At 50.5% G+C, this 24906-nt stretch overlaps 2 pseudogenes; one reads left to right on the top strand and one right to left on the bottom strand.

The window, feature by feature from the left end:
* Positions 1 to 8910, top strand: part of LOC120764663 (zinc finger protein 850-like) — an 88179-nt pseudogene extending 79269 nt beyond the window's left edge.
* LOC120764662 (uncharacterized) overlaps positions 1 to 24906 on the bottom strand; it is a 263621-nt pseudogene that overhangs the window by 173969 nt on the left and 64746 nt on the right.

A 24906-nucleotide genomic window follows, 5' to 3' on the forward strand; every position in this document is an offset into this window, starting at 1 on the left:
GATTCTCAGGAGGTCACCCCAATGAATGGAGGGAGACAGGGACCATCCGACCCCCCACATTTAAGGGAAGAGGACAGAGAGGAAGAGTGATAAGAGGGAGAGTGATCCTCCCTGGGCCTCCTCAGATCTGTGATAGTCGGAGAGCCCCGAAAAAGGGTGGGGGGGAAGCAAAAGAGTGGCAGAGAGATTAAGTAGAAAAATCCAGGGATGATTCTCAGCACAGCTCTGGGCTTGGCTTTTTGCATTCATTCTTCTCCCTCAGCCTTGCTTCCTTCTCCCTAGACCTGGGATCACTGGACAATGGTGTCACCTGAGCCTCAGCTCAAGGTCCCTGAGCTCAACTCAGGGCCCAAAGTTCCCCTCAGGAGGCACATTCATGGAATCGGGGCTGGGTGTAAGGTCAGCGTTAAACGTGGCCTTGGGTTTAGGGCTGCGGCTTTAGGAAGGGTCTGGAACTGGGGCTGGATTTGAGGTCAGGGTTGTGAAAAACGCCAATCACTTGTTTTAAAATTTTGAAAGTTTAATAGTAATAAAAATGGTTATAGAAATCGAATTAGGGTAATAAAGAAATTGAACAATTAGGGTTAGGACAATACAAGACAATAAAAACAAAGTAACAGATGTCTGGGTGCCTTCCCGAGCAAAAAGCTCTGAAGAAGGACCCCGTTAACAAAGGAATATCTCTTAAAAGCAATAGCCTGTTGAATATTCATACATTTCATACTTGATGCATAAATTCCATTCAAACAAAGAATTCTCTCTGGTTAGTGTCACTTTTTTCCCCTTAATCTCTGTGGTGTCTTTTTGGGTCTGAGTAAGGCAGGAGAACTTGGTCTCTTCTGATAAGGAAGTCATAAATTTTTTTTCTCTGAAAGATTTACATTTTCCTATGGTTGGTATATAAAAACTACATTTTAACTAAAAAACTACATTTACCATACTATCAAAATATTAATACAACATTACTAATCAATACAACATAATACATATAGTAAATATCTTGCATAGAGCCATATAATATGCTCTTTTCACAAAAACCCACACAAAAATGCCCTCAAATCACACTTCAATCTCACCAAAGGTCATAAAATCCACCCTGAAAATACCTGGTTTAGCTTAAAATCACCCAAAGGGACCTAAAGTCCCCTGTAAAACCCACCAGATTTGGCCTAAAATCACCCCAATGGGTCTAAACCTCAGGCAAATAGGCTTCAATTCATCTAAAACTATCTAAAATACATCCTAAAACTGCCTTGCTTATGCAAAAATCACCCAAATTGGACTAAACCCCACCAGATTTTGCCTAAAATCAACCAAATGGGACTAAAGTAATCGAAAATGATCTAAAATCCACCCTAAAATCCACCAGATTTGGCCAAAAATCAATCAAAGGTGCCTAAAATCCACCGTAAGCGTCCCCAGTTTTGCCTAAAATCACCCAAACTGGCCTAAAATCTCCGTGACCACAACCGAGACAGAGACCAAGATCAGCACCAGAACCGGCACCAGCACCAAGACTCAGACTGACACCGGATCCGAGCCTGGCACCAAGAGCGGCACTGCTCTGGGACCGGCACTGAGACCAACACTGGGACCAGAACCGACACCAGAACCGACACCGACACTGCTCCGGGAGCCGGATCAACACTAGGACCAGAACCAACGACAGAACTGAGACCGGCACTGCACAGGCACCGGGACTGAGACCGAGACCAAGACTGAAACCGGCAACAGAACTGGAACTGGGACCAAGACTGAGACCAAGACCGGCACCGGAACCAGCACCGAGACTGGCACCGCTCTGGTACTGGGACCGAGAATGAGATTGGCACTGAGAGCACTCCGGGACCAAGACAGGCAGTGGTACCGACACTGGGACCGGCACTGATCCGAGACCGAGACTGAGGCCGGGACTGAAACCGGGCCTGGCACCGAGACTGGCACCCCTGGAGTGTGTGCCATGCAGGACCAGACAGACTGGGATCATGCGGACTGGCACCTTGTAGGCTGGGATTGTACACACTGGGATCACACGGACTGGGATTTCACAGGCTGGCAGCGCATGGATCAGAACCACAGAGACTGGGATCATACAAACTGGGATCATATGGAGCGGGATGGCTGCAGCGGAACGACGCGAACCGAGGCGGTCCCGCCCGGCCCAGGGCTCCCTCCCAGTCCCGCCCGGGTGTGCGGCCAAAACTGCCCGGAGCGAACGCGGCGGTCCCGGAGCGATCCTGGAGCCAATCCCGGAGCGATTCGGGGTCCGATCCCCGTCCCGGTGCCGCCTCCAGTCTCAAGTCTCAGTCCCGGAGCGCTCCCGGTGCTGATTCCGGTCCCGGTGTCGATCTCGATCCCGGAGCGGTGCCATTCTTGGTGCCGGTGCCGGTTCCCGTTCCACTCCTGGTCTCAGTCTCGGTCTCGGACTCGGTCTCGGAGCGTTCCCGGTACCGGAGGCGGTGCCGGTCTTGGTCCCGGAGTGCTCCCAGTGCCAATCTCAGTCTCGGTCCCGGAGCAGTTCCAGTCTCGGTGCTGGTTTCCGGTGCCGCTCTTGGTCTCAGTCCTGGGGTGCTCCCGGTCTCGGTTCTGGCCGCAGTCCTGGAGCAGTCCTGGAGCGCTCCCGCCGCCGGTGCCGGTTCCAAAGCATTCCCGGTGCCGGTCCCAGTGTCGCTCTTGGTGTCAGTCTTGGTCCCTGCACCGGTTCTGGTGCCGGTTTTGGTCTCGGTCTCGGTCCCAGTGCCGGTGCCAGAGCGGTGCCGGTCTCGGTTCCGGTGTCGGTCTCAGTCTTGGTGCTGGTGTCGGTTCTGGTGCTGATCTCGGTCTCGGTGCCGGAGATTTCAGACCCTTTTGGGTGATTTTAGGGCAAAGCGAGCCCTTGTAGGAGGGCGCGTCCCCTTGGCCACGCCCACTCTCCTCCTCCTTCCCGCCCTTTCCTTGACCCCGCCCCTTTCCCCTGCCAGGCCCTGCGCTTTCCCTGAGCCCGCCTCATTTCATTCCTTCCCTGCCCTTTCATTGGCCGCAGCTCTCTTCTCCCTTGAGCCCCGCCTATCTGCTGGCGCGTTGTCTCCGGCGCATGCGCAGACTGCTCGGAAGTTGCTTCCCCGGAGTGCCGCCATCTTTGCTCCTGGTCCCCGACGGGGCTCCCGCGTGTCTGAGACCTACGGTGGGGCAATGGGGGATCTCTCGGGGATCCTGAGGGGTCTGAGTGGATCTGGGGGTCTCTCTAGGGGATTTGGGGGGTCTGGGGGTGTCCCTAAGGGAGTTAGCGGCTCTCCAGGGGTCTGGGGGTGTCTCTAGAGGATCCAGAGGAGTCCGTAAAGGGGCTCGGGGTGTCCCTAAATGGGGTCGGGGGGTCTCTCTAGGGGCTTTGTGGGTTTGAGGGGTCTATTGGGGATCTATGGGGGTCTGGGGGAGCCTCTAGTGGTTCCGGGAAGGTCTGGGGGTGTCTGTGGGTCCCTATGGGGGATTTGGGGGGGTCTAGGGGTCTCCAGAGAGGCTCTGAGGGCGCTATAGGGGATCTCTGGGGGATCTGTAGAGGGTCCAGGGGTCCTGGGTGCCCCTGTGGGGGATCTGGGGGTGTCTCTAGGGGCTCTGGGAGTCCCTATAGGGGATTTGGGGCAGTCTCGGGGTTCTATAGAGGCTCTATAGGGGTTTGGGGGAGCCAATAAAGGGTCCAGGGCGGGTCTGGCGGGTCTCAGCATCTCTACAGGGAAATTCTGGTCTCCTTCAAGGGAAGTTTTTGGGAATTTTGGGTTCTGTATGCGGAATTCTTGGGGTCCAAATGGGGCAATTTTAGGTTTTTTATCGGGAAGTTTTTTGAATGTTGGGGCAAATGCAGAAACTTGGGGAATTTCAGGTCCAAGCGTGGGAATTTTGAGATCTCTAGAGAGGTTTTTGGGGAAATTTTGTGTCCAAACATGGGAAATTTGGGGAAATTTATTTCCAAATATAGGAAATCTTGGCAATTTGGGTCCAAATGTGGGAATTTTTTTGCCAGATTTCCTCTTCAAGTTCTTGGTGATTGGCAGCGCCAGCACTGGCAAGTCCTACCTGCTGCAGCCCTTCATTAAGAGCAAGTATAAGAAATTCCGGCAATTTTCAGGGATTTTGGGAATTCCGGGCAGTCAGCGTATTTGGGGGATTTTGGGGGGGATTTTTTAATATATTTCTGTGCATTTCAAGGATTTGTTTGGGGTGTTCTGGTTTTTTGTTTTCTCTTTTTTCTCATTTTCTGGGTGTTTTTTGTTGGGTTTGCAGAATATTTTGAAATTTGGGGAATATTATTGGCATTTTTGGAGGAATTTTCAAGGTTTTTATCTTTTTTTAGCCACTTTGATGCTTTTCTTCAGTTTTTTTTTTTTTTAATTTTGCTTTTCTGATGCAATTTTGGGCTATTTGAGTTTTTGGAATTCTGTGTCCCTCCGGGCTTTCCTCCATTCTGCAGCGTTTTCAGGCATTTCCTGTCACTTTTGAGTCAATTTTGGTCACTTTTGGGCCATTTTTGGCCACTTCTGTGGCATTTTCTGTCATATATTGGGTAATTTGTGGCAATTTTGTGCCATTTTAGGTACATTTGAGGGGATTTTTGGTCACTTTTGGGGCCATTTTGTGTCATTTTGAGCCATTTTTTGTAATTTTGGGTACATTTCTAGTCAGCTTTTGATCATTTTAGGGCCGTTTTCTGCCACTTTTTGGTCTCTTGAGGGGTGTTTTTGGTGACTTTTGAGCCCTTCTTTGCTGGCTTCAGTCCCGGTCTCAGTCTTGATCTCAGCGCAGTCCAGGTCCCAGTGCCGGTAGCGGTGTCAGTCTTGGTCCCGGAGTGCTCCCAGTGCCAATCTCAGTCTGGGTCCCAGTCCCGGAGCGGTGCCAGTCTCGGTGCTGGTTCCGGTGCCGGTCTTGGTCTCAGTCTTGGTCCCAGTGCCAGTTCTGGTGTCAGTTACGGTCTTGGTCTCAGTCCCGGTCCCGGTGCCTCTGTGGCGCCGGTCTCAGTTCCGGTGTACTGGTTCCGGTCCTGGTCCCGGTCCTGCAGCGGTGCCGCTCTCAGTTCTGGTGTCAGTTCTGGTCCCAGTCTTGGTCTCGGTGCCCGTCCCAGAGCAGCGCCGCTGTCGGTGCCGGTCTCGGATTCGGTGTCGGTCTGAGTCTTGGTGCTGGTGCCGGTTCTGGTGCTGATCTTGGTCTGGGTCTCAGTCCAGGTCCTGGAGATTTTAGGCCCATTTGGGTAATTTTCGGCCAAAGCGTGTTGCGTTGTGGTTTTTGGGAGTGGAGCTGAAGCCCAGAGCCGATAAGCCTCTGCGGTGGAAAGGCCGCTTGGGGAAGCTCAGGCGAAGCAGTCAAGCTCACACATGCACACACGCCACGTGGGCAGCTCAGCAAGGAGAGGCCAGAAGGCCTTTGCACTGGATCAGTTCCAGCCAGGTTTATTTCCAGAAGCCCAAGGGGAATCCAGATTGGAAAGGGGAGCACGTGTGCCGGTCTCCAGCTCAAGTGTGAGCTTCAGCAGCCAAAGACCTTGAGGCACGGGGGCAGAGCAAAGGGCAGGAAAGGTCAGTGTCCTGTAGGGAAAACGGGGCCAGTCCCCGGGAACCCCAAACCAATGGAGACACAGAGGAAAGGAGAAACCAAAGGGCCAGGGGAATCAGGGAGGGGAGAAACTGAGGCAAACCATCGTGTCCAGAGCCCCATTGGGAAGTTCTCTGTCTCAGGCTGGGCAGGTGACTCTATGATCTGTCCTGCCAAGGCCAGGCCCTAGGTATTATGGCAAGGGGCTGCAGGGACTCCACACTCAGCATGATTCCAGTTGCTCACAGCCACTCCCAGTCAATCCCAGTATGATTCCCATCACCCTCAGTGTGATCCCAGTTCTCCCCAGCATGGCTGCAGCTGTTCCCACTGTGATCCCAGTATGATCCCAGTTTCCCCTGGAATAGTCCCAGTCCCTCTCAGCATGGTCCCAGTCATGCCCAGTTGCCCCCAGTGTAGATCCAGTCACTCCCAGTTTCCTGTAGTGTGGTCCCAGTCATTCCCAGCATGATCCTGGCTGTTCCCAGTGTTGTTCCAGTCCCCCCAGTATGGTTCCAGACCCTCCCAGTATATCCCAGTTGCCCTCAGCATGCTCATAGTCATTCCCAGTCACTCCCAGTTGCCCCAGTAAGGCTCTAGTTACCTGAGAATGATGCCATTCTTTCCCAGTTACTCCCAGTCGCTCCCAGTATGATCCCAGTTGTGATCTCAGTCCCCTCAGCATGGTTCCAGTACCTTCCAGTTGATCCCAGTTGCTCCCAGTGTGTTCACATTTTCCTGCTATCATGGGCCCAGCAGCTCCCAGTAACCCCCAGTGAGGATCCAGTCACAACCTCTGTAATCCCAGTGGCTCCCAGGATGATCCCAGTGGGACCCGTAGTCACTCCCAGTATGGTTCCAGTCACTTCCAGTATGATCCCAGTGAGTCACGCTAAAATCTCAGTCACTCCCAGTATGATCCATTGCACCCAGTCACCCCCAGTATGGTTCCAATCATGGCCAGCACCTTTCCAGTCTCTCCCAGTCTGACTCCAGTATGATCCCAGTCTCATCCAGTACTATTCCAGTCACTCCCAGTATGATTCCAGTCACTTGCAGTCTAATTCCAGTCACTCCCAGTGTGATGCCAGTGGCTCCCAGTGTGATTCCCAGTTGCTCCCTGTCAATGCCAGCATGACCCCAGTAGCCTCCAGTATGATTCCAGTGACCCCCTGTCTCTCCCAGTATGTCCCAGTCACCCCTTGCATGCTCCCAGTCACTCCCACCTCATCCCAGTTGCTCTCAGCATGATTCCAGTTGCTCACAGCCACTCCCAGTCAATCCCGGTATGATTCCCATCACCCTCAGTGTGATCCCAGTTCTTCCCAGCATGGACCCAGCTGTTCCCACTGTGATCCCAGTGTGATCCCAATTTCCCCCATCAAAGTTCCAGTTGTTCTCACAGTGTTATCCTAGATGCCTCGAAAATACTCCCAGTCCATCTCAGCATGTTCCCAGTGACTCCCAGTTGCCCCCAGTGTAGATCCACTCACTCCCAATTGCCTGTTTTTTATGGACCCCAGATGCCCGGTGACTTCTAGAGATGGTCTTGGGCAGAGAGACCTTCAAACTCAACGTGCTCATCCCTTGTTCTCCCCCCAGACAGGATTTCCAATTCCCAAACCTTTGCAGGATGGAGGAGGAGGCTGTGAGGAAGAGGAAGATGCCCCAGGACAGCCAGGCAGGTGAGGAGGAAGTCAGTGCCCCTTTCCCCCTCTCTCCTGCTCCATCTCCCAGCCCAGCACGGCCCCCGGCTGCAGGACAACCCCGCAGCCGACGCCGTCCTGCCGGGGACGCACTGAGGGGATCTCCTTCCCCTTCCCTCTGGCACGGAGGCAAATCCCATCCTCTCCTTGTCCTTCCTCCCCCAGACAAGGAGCTGAGCATGGAGACCAGGGAGGACAAATCCCCACGGCAGATCCTCGTGGAAGAGGCCGTTTTGAGCGGCTCCACGGTGCAGGAATCCAACGGGGAGGAAAAGTCCTGGCGATCCCTTGTGAGAAGAGACTGCAAAAGCAGCTCACGAGGATCTGAGGAGGAAAGAGCCACCCTGTGCCAGGAAGGCGACCAGAGATGGAGCCAGAGCTCAGACCTGGTGGTCCATGAGCAGCTTCATGATGGGGAGAAGCCCCACAAGTGCTTTGAGTGTGCAAAGAGCTTCAGCTGGCGGTGCGACCTGCTTCGCCACCAGAGGATTCACACAGACGAACGGCCCTACGAGTGTGGGGAATGTGGGAAGAGCTTCAGGGAGAGCTCCCACCTGATCAGACACCAGAGGATCCACACTGGGGAGAGGCCCCATGAGTGTGGAGAATGTGGGAAGAGGTTCAGAGAGAGCTCCAGCCTAACCCAGCACCAGAAGATCCACACTGGGGAACGGCCATACAAGTGTGGAGAATGTGGGAAGTGCTTCCTGTACCGTAGTTACCTGACCATACACCAGAGGATCCACACTGGGGAGAGGCCCTACAAGTGTTCCGAGTGTGGGGAGGGGTTTCTGACCAGCTCTCAGCTCCTTGAACATCAGCAGACACACATAGAGGAGAGGCCCTTCCGCTGCCCCTGACTGTGGGAAGGGCTTCAGGAAAAACTCCACCCTCATCAACCACAGGCGCATCCACAGCGGGGAGAGGCCCCACGAGTGTGATGTATGTGGGAAGAGCTTCATACAGAGCTGGGACCTGATCTGCCACAAGAGGACCCACACTGGGGAGAGGCCTTATGAGTGTGATAAATGCAGCAAGAGGTTTCCCACCAGCTCCCATCTCCTCCTGCACCAGCGTATTCACACAGAGGAGAGGCCCTTCCGCTGTCCTGACTGCAGGAAGGGCTTCAAGTGGAAATCTGCCCTCACCACCCACCTGCGCATCCACACTGGGGAGAGGCCCTACGAGTGTCCCCAGTGTGGGAAGAGCTTTTCACAGAGGTCCCACATGACCCAACACCAACTGAGGCACTGCTAAGGGAAGCCCTGTGAGTGCCCCCAGTGCAGGAAGAGCTTCGTGCTCTGCTCCAACTCCATCCCCCACTGGAGGTCCCACGTTGGGCAGAGCCCTGGTGACCCACATTCCCTGTGATCCATGTCGAGAAGAGACATTGCTGCTTATCCTTTTTTTTTGGCCCTAATTTTTTCCTCCTCTCTCTTATTTTGCATTCCAGAAGCCAAGGGAAATCCATCTGTCACCTCAAAACCACTGAAATCCCACTGAGAACAACTCAACCTTACCCCAAAAGGGCTCAATCCCATCTCAGAATGGCTTGTTCCCACCTCAGAAAAACTCAGTCCCACACCAAGCTTACTCAATTCCACAGCTGCCAGGCTGAGATGGGGCTGGAAGGGGATTGGGAGAAGTGGGATCCCAATTTGGAGCAGTGGGGTCGGGATTGTGCATGGCTGCGTGGGTGGGATGTATTTGATAGTAAACCACTTCTGTGGTTATAATTTGGGGCCAGGTCATGTCTGTCACCCTCCCTTACAAGGGGGGCTGTGTGGGAGATTAGGGACAGGCGGTCGGAAGATATCGCGTTGTACGGGCAGACAGAACCCCTCCCTCAATACTTAGTTGGTTAGTGTCCCTGATAAGGTAAGCAACACCTAACTTGTAACGTAAGCAGACGGAAGTGATGTAGCAAACAGAGGTTCTATAACTCCATGTAACCAGTTAATAAACGCCATTAGCCGTCCACCACACTGGTGTCTGTGAGCTGGTGGTCCGAGCAGCCTGGGTGTGGCTGCCGTGTCGTTCCTGAACCAGGTCGCTACGCCTCAGCGGAGGTAGCAGGGCTGAGATCATCTCCATTCCTGCTTAGCTGGGGGATGGCTGGAGGTGTTCTCCACGGAGCAGAGTTTCTGGAGGGGCCTCTGCAACCATCATTGCTGGGTGGAAAGAGACGAGGCGAGGCGAGGAGCTGAACGCGGTTCCGCCCGCTCCGTTCCGCCGGTGCGGTGCCGCCGCCGCTGCTTTCCCAGCCCTGTCTAAGCCCCGCCTCCCTTGACAACAGCCAATGGGCGTCCAGGAACAGCCTGAGGGGCGGAGCAAGCGGCGTTCCACGGTGTGAACCAACAGACAGGGGGCGTGACCAGAACACAACCGAGCGATCTGATTGGTCGGGAGGCGGAGGGTTCTAAAAGGGGCGGGGCTCGGGCCCGGGGTCACCCCGGGATTTTGGGAGCAGCTCCAGGTGTCCCCAGTCCCTCTCCAGCTCTCCTGGAGCCCCTTCACGCCCTGCAAGGGGCTCTGAGCTCTCCCTGCATCCTTCCCTTCTCCAGGGGAACATTCCCAGCTCTCCCAGCCCGGCTCCAGAGGGGCTCCAGTTCCTCTGGGCTCGCCCCAGCAGCTCCCATCCTGCAGCTGGGCTCTCACCTGAGCGGGGCCCAGGGGCAGAATCCCCCCGCAGCCGCTGCCCACGCTGGGGCTCAGCCCAGGGCACCTTTGGCCTCATGTCCAGCCTCTCACCCACCCGCACGGTGCCCATGGCGGGAGCTGTGCAGGTGACATCATTGACACCAAATAAACCATCTCGCCCTGTTTCTTTTATTTTTTAACTCGGTCCTGGTCACTCTCAGTTATCATTTTTGAGAATCGCATTTCTTTGGCAAGGCGAGGGCTGGCAGAGCCGTGCAGGTGCAAACAAAAAAGGATGAAAACCTGCAGAAATCAGCCGTGGGAAAAGGGTTCCAGCAACTCTGTGATGCTTTGGGGGAATTTCAGCCTTTGGCACTGGTTACAGGTGCATCTAGGGCGGCTCAATTATGCTGGGCTGGGGTCTCTGGGGGTCCCAGCCCCATCCCAGGGGTGCCCAGGCAGCTCCCTCAGCATTCCTGTCGGGATAGCTGCTCTGGATCAGGGCAATCCCCTCCTGGCTGGAGAATTCACTGAGGACAGGGACAGGAGCTTGGGAAGGGGCTTCAAAGTCAGGAAAGTGGGCAAATGGGGGGCTCCTCAGCGTTTCAGCACCCTCCTGCCCCGGAGAGGGAATCCTCCAGGATTCTGGGGCTCTCTAGGGCTGTTTCCCTTGGAAACATGGAATTCTATGGAATTCTATGGCATCTGTCGTCATGCTGGTGTCAGAGGAGCTCACAGCCCCAGCCAGGCGAGCGCATTTCTGCCTGGCTGCTGCCTTTGGACACGGCTGGACGGGGCTTGGAGCACCCCGGGACAGTGGCAGGTGTCCCTGCCACAGCAGGGCTGGCACTGGGTGGGCTTTAAGGTCCCTTCCAACCCAAACCATTCCTGGATTTTCATGCTGGGGAGCCCCACGACACCAGGACACAGCCCCCAACTCCAGGGAATCCGTCTGGGCAGGGAACGGCCCGAGTGACAAGGACCTGGGTGGCCACGTCACGCACGGCCCTCAGCGTTTATTCCAAACACCGGCTACAGCTCCAGGGACGGGCACACGCCATCGGATCCCACGGATCAGGCCAAGAAAAGAGGCAGAGCATTGGGAAATCTCTGCTTGGCTGCCACAGCCCCCCTTGGGCACTTGGAAACAGCTCCCACCATGCCGGTGCCAGCGTGGAAAATCCTCCCCAGTCCTCCCCTGGCCCAGGGGCCACCGAGGCTCCCCCGGGGACCTGTCCTTGGTGGGAATATCCTGGAAAGCCGCAGGGATGGACTCGGCTCTCCCGGATCCCGGCCAGGAGGGCGCTGCCATCTCGAACCCCGAGTCCCCAGAGCGCCCCCGATCCAACCTCCCCCTCTGCGGACCCCTCTGGGGATGGCAGTTATTAAAGAAAGGTTGGATTCAAGTGGGTTGATGGCACAATTACATCACATTTAACCCAGCTCTTGAAATATGATCAACACAAGCTGATATTGTAGTGAAGTATTTCGGTAATGCATACAGGTGGGTTTTTTTGCAGAGCCATTCTTTGGCTTGAATGTTTTCAAAGTTCTACTTACCTGTTGTTAATTGTGAAAAGTGCATATTTTATGGCTCTATGCAAGATATTTACTATATGTATTATGTTGTATTGATTAGTAATGTTGTATTAATAGTTTGATAGTATGGTAAATGTAGTTTTGTAGTTAAAATGTAGTTTTTATGTACCAACCACAGGAAAATGTAAATCTTTCAGAGAAAAAGGAATTTACTACTTCCTTATCAGAAGAAGCCAACTTCTCCTGCCTTGCTCAGCCCGGAAGACGCCATAGAGATTAAAGCAAAAAAAGTGATACTAACCAGAGACAATTCTTTGTTTGAATGGAATTTATGCATCATGTATGAAATGTATGAATATTCAACAGGCTATTGCTTTTAAGAGATAATCCTTTATTAACAGGGGTCCTTCTCCAAAGCCTTTTGCTCGGAGGAGGCACCCAGACGTCTGTAACTTTGTTTTTTATTGTCTCGTATTGTCCTAACTTTAATTGTTCAATTTTGTACTCTAATTCTATTTTTATAACCATCTCATTTACTATTAAACTTCCAAAATTTTAAAAACAAGTGATTGGCGTTTTTTTCACAATTATGGTAGCAGAGGATGGTTAAAACACCTCACTGCTGGTGCCTCAGTGGAATCAGGGTGAGGACGGCGCGCCCTGCCCAGTTGGCAGCCTCGCTCTGTGTTCCCCTGCTGTGACCGGCAGATGCAGGTTACGATCAATGGACAAAAGGAGGCAATAAAACAAAGAAAGGGAAAAGATTCCCTAAAACCGCGGTAGTTAGCCCCTAAGACTAAAGTGTACACGAAGACAAAGGCCCAAGGACAAAGGACAGGTAAGTATTGGTTTGGGGGGGCGGTTAAGGGGGGGATGAATGTGTGTGAATGAGAGGCAGCTGGTTATCCCAGACCTGCTAAGCGAGTGCGGAGTCTCCCATGCTGCGTTTCCGTTCTTTCGCGAGAAAAACGGCCAGTAAAGAGACGAAGCGGGTCATAAGAAGAGTGAGAGAATCCCCCCCAGGGAAACTGGGACTGAGTTTTAGAGAAGGGGTGGGACCCCTATGAAGTTTAAAAAAAAAAAAAAAGTCTGCTGGATTGAGGGGTTATTGCCCCAAGATCATCCAGGACTGAAACCTGCTGGGTTGAGGGACTAAATATCCCAAGAACACCCAGGGTTCTGCCGGATTGAGGTTATGCCCAAGAGCATCTGGAGTTGGACAACGCAGCTAGATTGAGGGAAAAAAAATGCCCAAGAACATCTAGGGTTGGACAACACAGCTAGATTGAGGGGATATCCAAGAGCACCGGGACTGGCCAGTAACACCGAAAATTGTAATAGGTGATTTGAAAGTAAAAGGTACCTTATTGTTGTTTTGTTGTGTGGGAGTGAGTCACACACAAAATCTGCCTCAGTTTCCCCGGGCAGGTGGGGGCTGTGGCGAAGTGTGTGTGACCCGCGATTCAGCCCTTTTCCTCCGGGCGTGTGGAGGGGGGGTGCAGTAGTGAAGTGTAAGTGACACGCAAATTAGCCTCATGGGTGGATCGGCACCAGAGGCGACCAGATTCTGGGCCCTCCTCAGAGGCCCAGCTATACTGGAACCCAGAGACCAAACCCAAGGTGAGAGGGGGCCACACAAAGCCACGATTCTCTGGCGACAGGCTTCATGTCCTAAGAGTGTGCATCGATAGAAGTAAGTGGTCTTTAGGTTGTAAGAGAAAGTGAAAAACAGAGGTGGGGGATGAATAGATAAAATCTTGAAAAATGGGACAGAAAAACAGTAAGTTGGATACAAGGAAGAAAAAAGGGTGTAAAAAATTACCAACAGAAATACCTCAAGATAGCCCTCTCAGCATTATGTTAGCTAACTGGGATAAAAACCCTTGTACAAAAAAAAAAGGAAAAGGTAAAGATGATACAATTTTGCATGATAGAATAGGCAGAGAAGGAAATAAGATCTGACCACGTTTATTGGCCCAGATATGGCTCTTTTGAGAACTGGATTTGTCAGGCTCTAAATATATTTGTAAATTCAAAAGAACGATTTAATCCTGAAGAAAGAGAGTATGTCACATGTTGGACAGGAGATTTTAGGAGAATAAAAATCTTAAACATATCAGAAACGCCCGAGATGAAACAAGAAAAGAAAAAGGGGAAAGAAAAGGGAAGGGAACAAGAAGAAAAGAAGGCAAAAGAGTGGGATCCTTTCCAGGCTTTGCCACCTCCGTTCCCGCTCGCACTCCCGCCGTTCGTGGCCGAGCCCCCTGTCCCGGGTCCCGCTTCAGCCCCGCCTGCCCCGGTTCCCGTCCCGAGTGCGGGCTCGCAGCCCGCGGCAGCTGCGCCGGTTCCCGCATACACCCCATCCCCGGCCCCGCCGGTGAATTCGTCTGCCCCGGCTGCCTGGTCTGCGGCCGCCCTGGGGGCCGTGCCGGGGGTCCCTCCTGACGCGTGGTCTAAGACCACCGCCCCGACCGTGCCGGGGGTCCCGTCGGTCCCAGCCGTCCTATCTCCGATCGCTTCCCCCACTGCCCGATCCCCGGCTGCCCTGCCCGTGCCGGCTGCGCTGGGCGCTGCCGCCGCTGCTGCTTTGTCTCTGCCGGGAGCCGCTGACTCAGCCGCCACCAGCCCCGTGCAGGCTGCCCACGCTCCCCTCTGCTATCCCCCAGAACTGCCCCCTCCTCTGCCGGTCCCGGCAGCAAACCCCGCCTACGCTCCGCCCTTGGAGGACCAAACCTCGGCGCTTTGCCCTGCCCTCACCGCCCTTCCTGCCCTGAGCTCCGTGCCCTCGGTAACCACAGCTACTGCTCAGAGAAACGACTTCTCCCTAGAAATGCCTTATCGAATCACTAGAAGTTCACTTAAAAGACAGCCCTCTCTGGATTCTTTCTCAAAACACGGGAAAAAGACTGCAGAGGATGAAAACCAAAAATGGGATAAAGAAATTAGTCTATTGCCACTGAGAGAAGTCCCAATGGGAGGGGGTGGAACAGGGCTTGTAAATGCCCCTTTGACTTCTTCTGAAGTCAGAAATTTTAAAAAAGAAATCAAAGGAATTTTAGAAGATCCTATAAGCACAGCTGAACAACTAGACCAATTTTTAGGTCCGAATATTTATACTTGGGAAGAGATGCAGTCTAAAATGAAAGTAATATTTTCTCAGGACCTTGCATGTCTCCCCATAATACCCCTATTCTCCCAGTAAGGAAGCCTGATGGGAGTTATAGACTAGTACAAGATTTAAGGGAGGTTAACAAAAGAACTCGGTCTCGTTACCCAGTGGTACCCAATCCCTATACACTTCTAAGTAAAGTTCCACCCCAGCATCAGTGGTTTAGTGTAGTGGATCTTAAAGATGCTTTTTGGGCCTGTCCACTAGCCAAGGAGAGCCGAGATATCTTTGCCTTTGAATGAGAAGATCCAAAAACTGGAAGAAAGCAGCAATTAAGATAGATAAAATTACCACAGGAGTTCACAGAGTCTCCAAACTTATTTGGGCAAGCTTTAGGAAAAAAAAATACTGCAAGCCTTCTCCACTCCTCCTAGAATACAAATTATCCAATATGTGGATGATCTTCTACTATCTGAGGAAGATGAAGCTGAAGTTAGAGAAGCTACAATAAAACTTTTACATTTTCTTGGAGAAAAAGGATTAAGGGTATCAAAAGGGAAACTGCAATTTGTAGAACCAGAGGTAAAATATCTTGGACACTTGATAAGTAAGGGTAGTCGAAGGCTCAGTCCAGAGAGAATTGCAGGAATTTTATCCCTTCCACCTCCCTCTTCAAAGAGGGAAATCAGAAAACTACTCGGATTATTGGGATATTGTAGATTATGGATTGAGGGGTACACACAGGCAGTAAAATTTTTGTATGAGAAATTGACAGAGGGAGATAATATAAAATGGACCAAGGAAGATGATGATAAATTAGAAAAATTGAAGTTAAAACTGGCCTCAATAGCAGCTTTAAGCTTACCTTCACTAGAAAAACCCTTTCATCTGTATGTGAATGTAGAAAAGGGGGTAGCTCATGGAGTTCTGGTCCAGGAGTGGGGAGGAGTAAAGAGACCAGTAGCTTATTTATCAAAGATGTTGGACCCAGTGAGCCACGGCTGGCCAGTATGTATTCAAGCTATAGCTGCTATTGCAATCCTGGTAGAAGAAAGTCGTAAACTTACTTTTGGAGGTAAACTAATTGTGTGCACACCTCATGTGGTTCGAAATGTGTTAAATCAAAAAGCTGAAAATTGGTTGACAGACTCTAGAATGTTAAAATATGAAGCAATCTTGATAGATAGTGATGATCTGACATTAGAAGTAAACAGAAGTTTAAATCCAGCTCAATTCTTATATGGAGAACCAGCAGATAACCTAATACATAATTGTTTAGAAATTATCCAATATCAAACAAAAGTTCGAGGGGATCTTAAAGAACAAGCCCTTTCAGAAGGGGAAATAATCTATGTGGATGGTTCCTCCAGATGTCTACAAGGAAAAAGGATGTCAGGTTATGCAGTAGTTGATGGAAAAAACATGCAAACTATTGAGAAAGGAAAATTACCTTCAAACTGGTCAGCTCAAACTTGTGAATTATATGCTCTAAAAAAGGCACTGGAATATTTAGCACACAAGAAAGGAACTATATATACTGATTCGAGGTATGCTTTTGGAGTAGTACATACTTTTGGAAAAATTTAGGAAGAAAGAGGATTACTTAACTCAAGAGGAAATGGATTAGTACATGAGGGACTCATTTTAGAGATTTTAGAGGCATTAAAACTACCTGAAGAAATAGCTATAGTGCACATTAAGGGACACCAAAAAGGAGTGACCCCAGAAATAAGAGGAAATAATTTAGCAGATCAGGAAGCTAAGGATGCAGCAGAAAATGGAGCTGAAAGAGTTATGTTAATATTAACTCCAAATGAGGAAAATTTGTAAATCTCAAAGTTTAGTGTAGCAGAGAAAAAAGAATTAAACAAGATAGGAGAAGAACAGGCTGAATCAGGGAAATGGAAACTTCCTGATGGAAGACAATTACTTAATAAAATACTGGCTAGAAAAATATTAGAAGATATGCATCAGAAAACCCACTGGGGTACTCAGGCTTTGTGTGATCATTTTTTAAGGAACTATGGATGCATTGGGATTTTTGGAGTAGCAAAGCAAGTAACTGAAAAATGTATAACTTGCCAAAGGATAAACAAAAAGCTAATGAGAAAAACAACATTAGGAGGTCGTGAGTTAGCTCTTCAACCATTTTAAAGTATCCGAGTAGATTTTACTGAACTTCCGCAAGTACAGAGATGGAAGTATTTATTAGCAATTACAGACCATCTAACTCATTGGGTAGAAGCAGTTCCCACTACCAAGGCCTCAGCCAACATGGTAAGTAAAACCCTTTTACAACAGATTATTCCCAGATATGGAATGGTTAATAGAATAGACTCAGAGAGAGGAACGCATTTGACGTCAAAAGTGTTACAACAGATAATTCAATCTTTAGGAATAAAATAGGAGCTGCATACCCCATGGCATCCACAGAGTTCTGGTCGTGTAGAAAGGATGAACCAGACTTTAAAGAGAACTTTGACCAAGTTAATAGTTGAAACCCAAATGTCACGGGTACAATGCCTACCTTTGGCTTTATTGAGGATCCGAACACAACCCAGGTCAGACCTGGGAGTGTCACCCTATGAAATGATGTTTGGGTACCCTTTTTAACCACCCAACATGAAAATGCTACCTATGAGGTAGGGGAAATGAGCGTTAAAGGATACGTTAACACCATTGTGAAAACTCTTAAAAACTTACGGTTAAAAGGAATAATCCCTCAAGCCACACCTTTAGACTTTAAAATCCATAATGTTCATCCAGGGGAATGGGTGCTAGTAAAAACCTGGAAAGAACAATCTTTAACTCCTCAATGGGAAGGTCCTTTTCAGGTATTGCTGACGACCGAGGCCGCGATCCGGACCAAGGAACGAGGGTGGATCCACGCCAGCAGAATCAAAGGACCTGTGCAAGAACCTAAGGAGTGGACGATTACATCTGAACCGGGTGATACAAAATTGACTCTTAAACGGGGACTGGGTGGTAATGAACTGGGAAGACCCAAATGGTCCAGGAAACATACACAGGATCACACCTAATTGGGAGATAAGGCCAAGCTTATATCAGTGGTTTCAAGTACCGCCTGGACAAGCTTTGAGACACCTCCAATGCCGTCCTTGGGGAGGAATACTTCCACTCCAAACAGGAGGATCAGGACTGTTTCGGACAGAGAACTCTTGTATTCACGCCTTAGCCTGTGATTTATGCAAAGAGGAAGAGGAGTTGCAACTTCCATCAGTGCCAGACCAAATACCCTGTTTGATCCACCCAAATACCAGACATGCTAGCTGGGTTAAATGTAAATGTTTAGATTGTGGGAAGAATTGGTATTGTAGTTCACACAAGCGACGCTCTCATTGCAGGAAGTGTCAAGGGCCAAGTCGATCTCCTATCCAGGCAGAACTCGAAGAAACTGAAATAATAACTTTGTTTTGTGGATGGGAATTATTGTGCCTGTTGAATGGGAGATACCTGAAGAACAGTGGGAAACGACAGTTAAAGAGTGTCAAAAACACTTTGTCGGGAAATTAGCTAAGAAGAAGTGACAAGGAAGTAGAGGGCAAGACCAGATTGGCCTCTGTATTCGCCACCAAGAAGATCAAATACACCTGCTGTGGGTTGCAACCCCATAGGCCTGGGAGGTGGGAGTATAAGCCATACTGGACCTCTGTTACTCCTTTTTCTGTCACTCAAGTTTTGTCTTCTCCCTTTTGGGATATCGACAAGGCCATGCTACAGATGTTACCAAAAGCTGTACATGGAAAGACACCGAGGTTCTTTTTTCATTTCTCACACTCATGTCAACAGCCACTGTTACAACCCATCCAAATTAGGCAATTGCATCCATAAGGGGAAAAAGTACTGGATTGCAGAGAACTTAGGAACAAGTGGTAGCAGGATGGGAAGTCAGTGCCCAAAAGAGGAGAGATGGATTTGTTTTACCTACATTACTAGACAAAAAGCACAGGATTTAGTAAAAGAGCAATTGATAAGCAAAAAGGCTAAGTCAGTACAACCACCTAAACCTGTGCCAATTTCGATCAAAGATTTGTATACCAAACTTGAACAGCAATTAGAAAAAGAAATAGATATCTCAAGGATGGGTAAAAACCAGTTTGTAGAATTGGGGGAAAGAATTAGTAAGGAACTTAACATAATCAATTGTTGGGTCTGTGGAGGGGCTTTGATGTCAGAAGAATGGCCATGGAAAGGCAGCAGCTTAGGCCCAATTGAGCTTCTGAACTGGAACCAAGTAAGTACAAGTGGAGAAAACAGACCAGAAGGGTGGATTTTAAGCTCAACAGTGATAGGAGAAGAATGTCTCTGGTGCACTGGGAAAAGGCTCCTTTATGAAGTAGGAAAAACACCCTGTAAAAGATATAAGGTTAGTAATGGAACTTCTGTATGGTGAGTCCCAGAAGCACCAACCGTGTATTGGACCCAAGAAAAAGCAAAAAAAAGTGAATTGTAAGTATGATAACAAAATAAAACTTTTTCAATGTAATGATACAGGTAAAAATCCTTACTATAGCATCCTGGAAATCTCCAAATTTTGGGAGAATATAGATCAACAAAAATTTAACTATTGGAAAGCTCCAGACGGCTTATTTTGGATATGTGGAAAAAAAGCATACCCAAAACTCCCCTCCCAGTGGAAAGGGAGCTGCACTCTGGGAATTATACAGCCAGGATTTTTTCTTTTACCAGGACCTGATGGAGATCAATTAGGGATACCAGTTTATGAGGATCTAAAGAGAAACAAAAGAGAATTCATTGGAGGATTCCAAAAATGGGGAGATGAGGAATGGCCCCCTGAACGCATACTGGAAACACATGGGCCAGCCACCTGGGCACAAGATGGGAGTTGGGGATATCGAACCCCAATTTATATGCTAAATCGTATTACAAGACTTCAAGCCGCTGTAGAGATAATAACGAACAAAACTGGTCAGGCAATGGAATTAATATCAAGGCAACAAACCCAAACAAGAGCGGCTGTGTATCAGAATAGGTTGGCTTTAGACTATCTATTAGCTGAAGAAGGGGGTGTTTGTGGAAAGTTCAATACATCAGATTGTTGTTTAAAAATAGATGACAATGGAGATGCCGTCCTGGACATAGTCAATGATATCAGAAAAATCGCCCATGTACCAGTTCAAAAGTGGGAATCAATGCTAAATACTAGCTGGTGGGATAATGTGTTGGGAGGAGAATGGTGGAAAAAGTTAGGCTTCTTCCTTTTATGCGCTACAGCTGGTCTAATATTTCTTCCTTGTCTGATTCCCTGTTTCATTCAGCTCATCACCAGTGTGGTACAAGGCATGCAATTAGTGAACATGGACCAAAAGTTGCCTACAACAACACCACAAAGGATTATGGTGTTAAAGAAACAAAATAATATAGAAGACCCCTTCAAAGAAGCGAGATTGATTTGTGAAAAAAATGAGGGAATAATGAAGGCTAGAAAACAATGAATATTGCTCGAGCCAAATTAATTATAAAAAGAAAGAGGGAGGATTGTGAAAAGTGCATATTATATGGCTCTACGCAAGATATTTACTATATGTGTTGTGTTGTGTTAATTGTGGGTGTTGTATTAATATTTTGATAGTATAGTAAATGAAGTTTTGTAGTTAAAATGTAGTTTTTATGTACCAACCACAGGAAAACGTAAATCTTTCAGAGAAAAAAGAATTTACTACTTCCCTATCAGAAGAGACCAACTTCTCCTGCCTCGCTCAGCCCTGTGGACGCCACAGAGATTAAAGGAAAAAAGTGATACTAACCAGTGACAATTCTTTGTTTGAATGGAATTTATGCATCATGTATGAACTGTATGAATATTCAACAGGCTATTGCTTTTAAGAGATAATCCTTTGTTAACAAGGGTCCTTCCCCGAAGATTTTCACTCGGGGAGGCACCCAGACGTCTGAAACTTTGTTTTTATTGTCTCGTATTGTCCTAACTCTAAAATTGTTCAATTTTTTTACTATAATTCTATTTTTATAACCATCTTATTTACTATTAAACTTTTAAAATTTTAAAAACAAGTGATTGGCGTTTTACACAATGCTGATCCAAGGGACTGGGATCAGGCTCTGTGAGTCTCCATCAGACTCTGGGGCTCCACAGATCTGCGATGGGGCTCTGTGGGGCTGGGACACAATCCCGTGGGTCTCCCTGGGTCCAGTCCCTCCCCAGGGCTCCACACGCTGCAGGAGGTTTCTGGCTGTCACCTCCTGTCTCACGGGAGCATCCAGGGATCCCATTGGCTCGGCTATGGCAGGCGGGAATTCCTCTGCTTCCAGCTGGGATCCGGAAGATTTGTGGTGGCCGACGGCGCTGCCCAGGTCACCAAGAGGCGCTGGGAACACGATGGGATCGAGGCTGAGGAATGAACAAATCCCCTGGGACACACCTGCCTGGAATGTCTCCGGAAATCTGTCAGATATGGGCGGGAGGCATTGGAGCATAAAGGTGGAGAGGACAGATTTCCCATGGGAATATGAGATTTGGAAATGTGGCATTTGGGAGAGCTAAAGCTGGGAACATGAGAATTCCCATGGAAATTCCATACATGGATCAGGCCTCAGTCAGGTCTCTTGTCCAGGCCTTGGCACTTCAGGGTTTAGTGGTGGGCTTGACACTGCTGGCTTAACACTTGGACTTGATGAGCTCTGAGGTCTTTTCCAACAGAAAGGATTCTATAATTCCATGATTTTATCTGCTGGATTCAGTCAGGTCCATGTTAGCAGCATTACTTTATCAAAAAGGTCCCTCTTGCTCAGCTCTTGTGGCCTAAGGTTTCAGCTCCTTTAGCTCCTGGTGCTAAGCTGCTCATGCTGAATGAGACGACTCAGAGAGAAGAATACAGTTCATCCAATTCCTTCTGGGACACTGAGAGGGGAGGGTGTGGAATCAGGAGCATGGTTTGGTGTGGCCTCCTCTCTGCCCTTCACGCCTTTCAGCGCTCAGAAACAGCCAAGAGCTTTCTCCAGGAGTGCAATGAAGCAGCTGTTCCTGCTCCCAGGTCTGCCTCCTGCCAGTCTCTGACCTTGCCTGCTTTTGTCCCTCTTGCTGTGCCCTCTGTTCCCCCTGTGCTCGGTGGCTGCTGCCCAGGACTGTGGAACTGGCACAGATCCAGGGGTCGAGAGCCTCCTTTCTCTGCCCTTGGAGCTGCCTGCTCACAGCAGCCTTTTCCACCTGGAAGCTGCACATGCAGAGGGAGTCCTCAGCTGTGTTCCTTGCACAAGCCCCAGGAGCCCAGGGCTGCCATCTCAAGTCCCTGCTGGCCCTGAGGGCTCCCAGGTGCCTCAGGCTGCTGTGACACCAGTGCACACGGGAGGGAACAGTGGCAGGGGCTGTGCTGAAAGTCAGCTCCATGTGCTGCTGCTGCTGTGGGGGTCGTTTGTCCAGCCCTGCCCCAGACGGAGGGATCAGATCCAGGCACTGCTGCTGCCCCTCGGGATCAGCCACAATTTGGTTGTTGCTGTCAGGGCCAGCAGAAGCGGTGGCTGGAGCAGCGGGTGCTGACAGTGCCCCAAGCCCCGGGGCCGGAGGGGTCCCTGGGCTGGGGCTGGCAGGGAGCTGCCCCTTGTTCTCCCTCTGCCTCACACAGAGCTGGGCCGGGCACCAGTGGGGCAGCACAGCAAACAGGGAGCCTGCCAGTCTCTTCCAGCCCTGTGTGCTCAGAGTCTGCACCTTGGAGCTTCAGGTGGACAAAGGCAGCTGCTTCTGCTCCCTCTGTGTGTCCCCGTGTTCAGCAGTGCTGCTCCATCAGTCTGTGCACAGCAATGGGGAAAAGCCTCAGCCCTGCAGGGCCAGGAGCTGCCGGGCTCTGCCTGAGCAGCTCAGCCAGCGGGAAGGGAGCTGCTCCACACGGGAACCAGCAGCAAAGGACATTCCTTCCTTAGGACATGTTTTCTATTTAAAAAAATAAAGAAGAAGAAATCCACAGAAAAAAAAAAAAAAGAGAAATATAAAAGCAACACCCAAATGTGTAGTGAAAAATACTTCATAACTTTGGAAAAAGATAACTGATCTGTTTAAAATGAGATCTCAGTTATTTAGTTTGTAAATGTGCTGATAGCATGGATTCATCCTACTGACCTCAGCAGCCTTTTTAAAAAGATTTTCCATTTGTTTCCAGTATTATTTTAAATTGTGGTTGAAGCAATAGGAAATTGCTTTGTGCCCCGCCAGCTCCAAGCAGGACTGGGAATCTAAACTCTGCCGAACACCAAATCCTTTACAAGATGACCTTCCTTCTCAGCCTGTGAATGAGCTGCACATTCCCTTTGAAATTGTCAGGGGTTTCTTAAAGACACAAAGTCCCACTTACAGCTTTTTGCTCTGGTCTGGAGGTGCAGAAGGGCAATTCTTCATCCATCAGCTCCAGACTGCATTGCCCTAGGAACACCGTCCACTCTCCAGGTTTTGCTCACTTGTGGCACTTCTGGAGGAGGAAGAAAGGGCAATTGCACAATTCCAGCCAAAAAGGAATGAAGAGTGGGACAGATGAAACATCCTGTGGAGATCCAGGCATTCAGCTGGGACTGTGGAGTGTTTGGGTTCCTGCCAAGTGGATGTGGATCCCTGACTGCAATCTCTTGGCCAGCAGGAGAGTCTCACTCACCTGCAAAAGCAGAAAGCTCAGGCGCTGTGCTCGGAGCGGGCTCGTCTGATGCAAAGCTGTCAGAGCAGTGTGAGGGCAGAGCGAGCCCAGCCGTGCCCGGGGCTGAGCCCAGCAGAGCCCTGGCAGAGCCCAGAGCAGCCTCAGCATCCGCAGAGCCCGGCTGCAAGGAGAGAAACCAGAAACTGCCCGTCAGCTGAAGGCTCTGTGCCCTTGTCCCAGCCGCCCGCAGTGCCCAGGCCGTGCTGGCCGTGCTCAGAGCTGGGCCCAAACCTGCCCATCCCTGCTGCCTTTGGGGGCAGAGCAGGAGGGCAGGACATGTGCCCAGCCTGCAGCCAGCCATGGCACATCCAGCCCCTCAGCAGCTGCCCAGAGCCAAAAAGCGCCTGGACAGCCGAGTGAAGAATTTGTTACATCTGCCCCAGCAAAGGGGGGAACCTTTGGTGCCCGCCCAGGCCGTGCCATGCCCACATCTGGGAGCATCCCCCTGGCTCTGGACTCACCTGCAAATTGGGCATGGAGCGTGTCTTTGAAGAAGGTGCCAGAATCCAAGTCGATCATCTTCAGCTGCCGGTGGCCAGGTCGAGCAAGAGATTGTCATCCTTGAGGTTGTCCTCGGTGTCTCCAGCAGCAGCCCCACCTGAGAGAGCTTCTCCAGGGGCTCCTCCTTCCCTGGGGGCCACACCAGGCTGTCCGTGTTCTGCCCAGGGGCCCAGCCATCCATGAACCAGGACAAGCAAACCCAGGCTGGATGGTGGCCACCAGTGCTGGCTAGACCAGGTCTCCAGCAGCTAAGCTCCAGCACAGATGATCCCTGATGATGATCCCTGCTCAGAGCTACAGGCAGGACAAAACCAGGCTGGTTTTCTTTGCCACTGGTTGCCATGAGATGTGTGGAGCTGTTACCTGCCAGGTTTTTGGATCCAGTTGTGCACATGGACCTCTCCCATCTTCTAGGGCAGATGAACACCCTGCAGCCAAGGATCATGGAAGAGGTCTTCCAAGGACGGCCTGTCCAAGGGTTGCATGGAAACGCACCTCTTAATAACATCTTGGCACTCTGAAGAGAGAAACCAGAACCCACCAGTCAGCTGCAGAAGGATCCCATCTGCTTTGCCCCCCATTGCCGTGCCCAGGCCATGCTGGGTGTGCCCAGAGCTGTGCCTAAACTTCCCGATGGATTCTGTGTTTGGAGGAGAGCAGGACGTGCCACCTCCTCAGCAGCTGCCAGGGCAGGGTGCTCATGAGCCTGCTGCTGTCTCCCAACACAGGTATTCCCCTGTGCCCAGAGATGAGGACCCACCTTGAGAGAGCCATCGTGGGAACAAGATCCGCCCCCAGATGATCTGCTGGCCCCTCCTGAACGGGTGCTTCCCCATCACCAGGTGGTACAGCAGGAGGCCCAGGGACCAGATCGTGGCTGCCTCGCCGTGGTAGCGTTGGTGGTGGATCCACTCTGGTGGGCTGTAGGCCAGGGTTCCTATGGAACACAGACGGAGTTCATCAGGGGATGCTGCTGCTCCTAGAGCCTCGCCCCAGCATCCCTGGGCATGTGGGGGCTGGCCCCCTCCCAGTCCCACCCAGAAGCAACTTGGCTCAAGAAATAATCCTGCTCCTAGCAGCGAGAGGGGGAAGCCCCGGTGCTACAGCCAGGCTGGGCCATGAGATGCCCAGGAACATCCCCTGCGAGGGCTCACCTGCAAACTGGGTGTAGGCT

Source organism: Hirundo rustica, chromosome 34 (assembly GCF_015227805.2).
Source record: "Hirundo rustica isolate bHirRus1 chromosome 34, bHirRus1.pri.v3, whole genome shotgun sequence".
Classification (NCBI taxonomy): domain Eukaryota; kingdom Metazoa; phylum Chordata; class Aves; order Passeriformes; family Hirundinidae; genus Hirundo; species Hirundo rustica.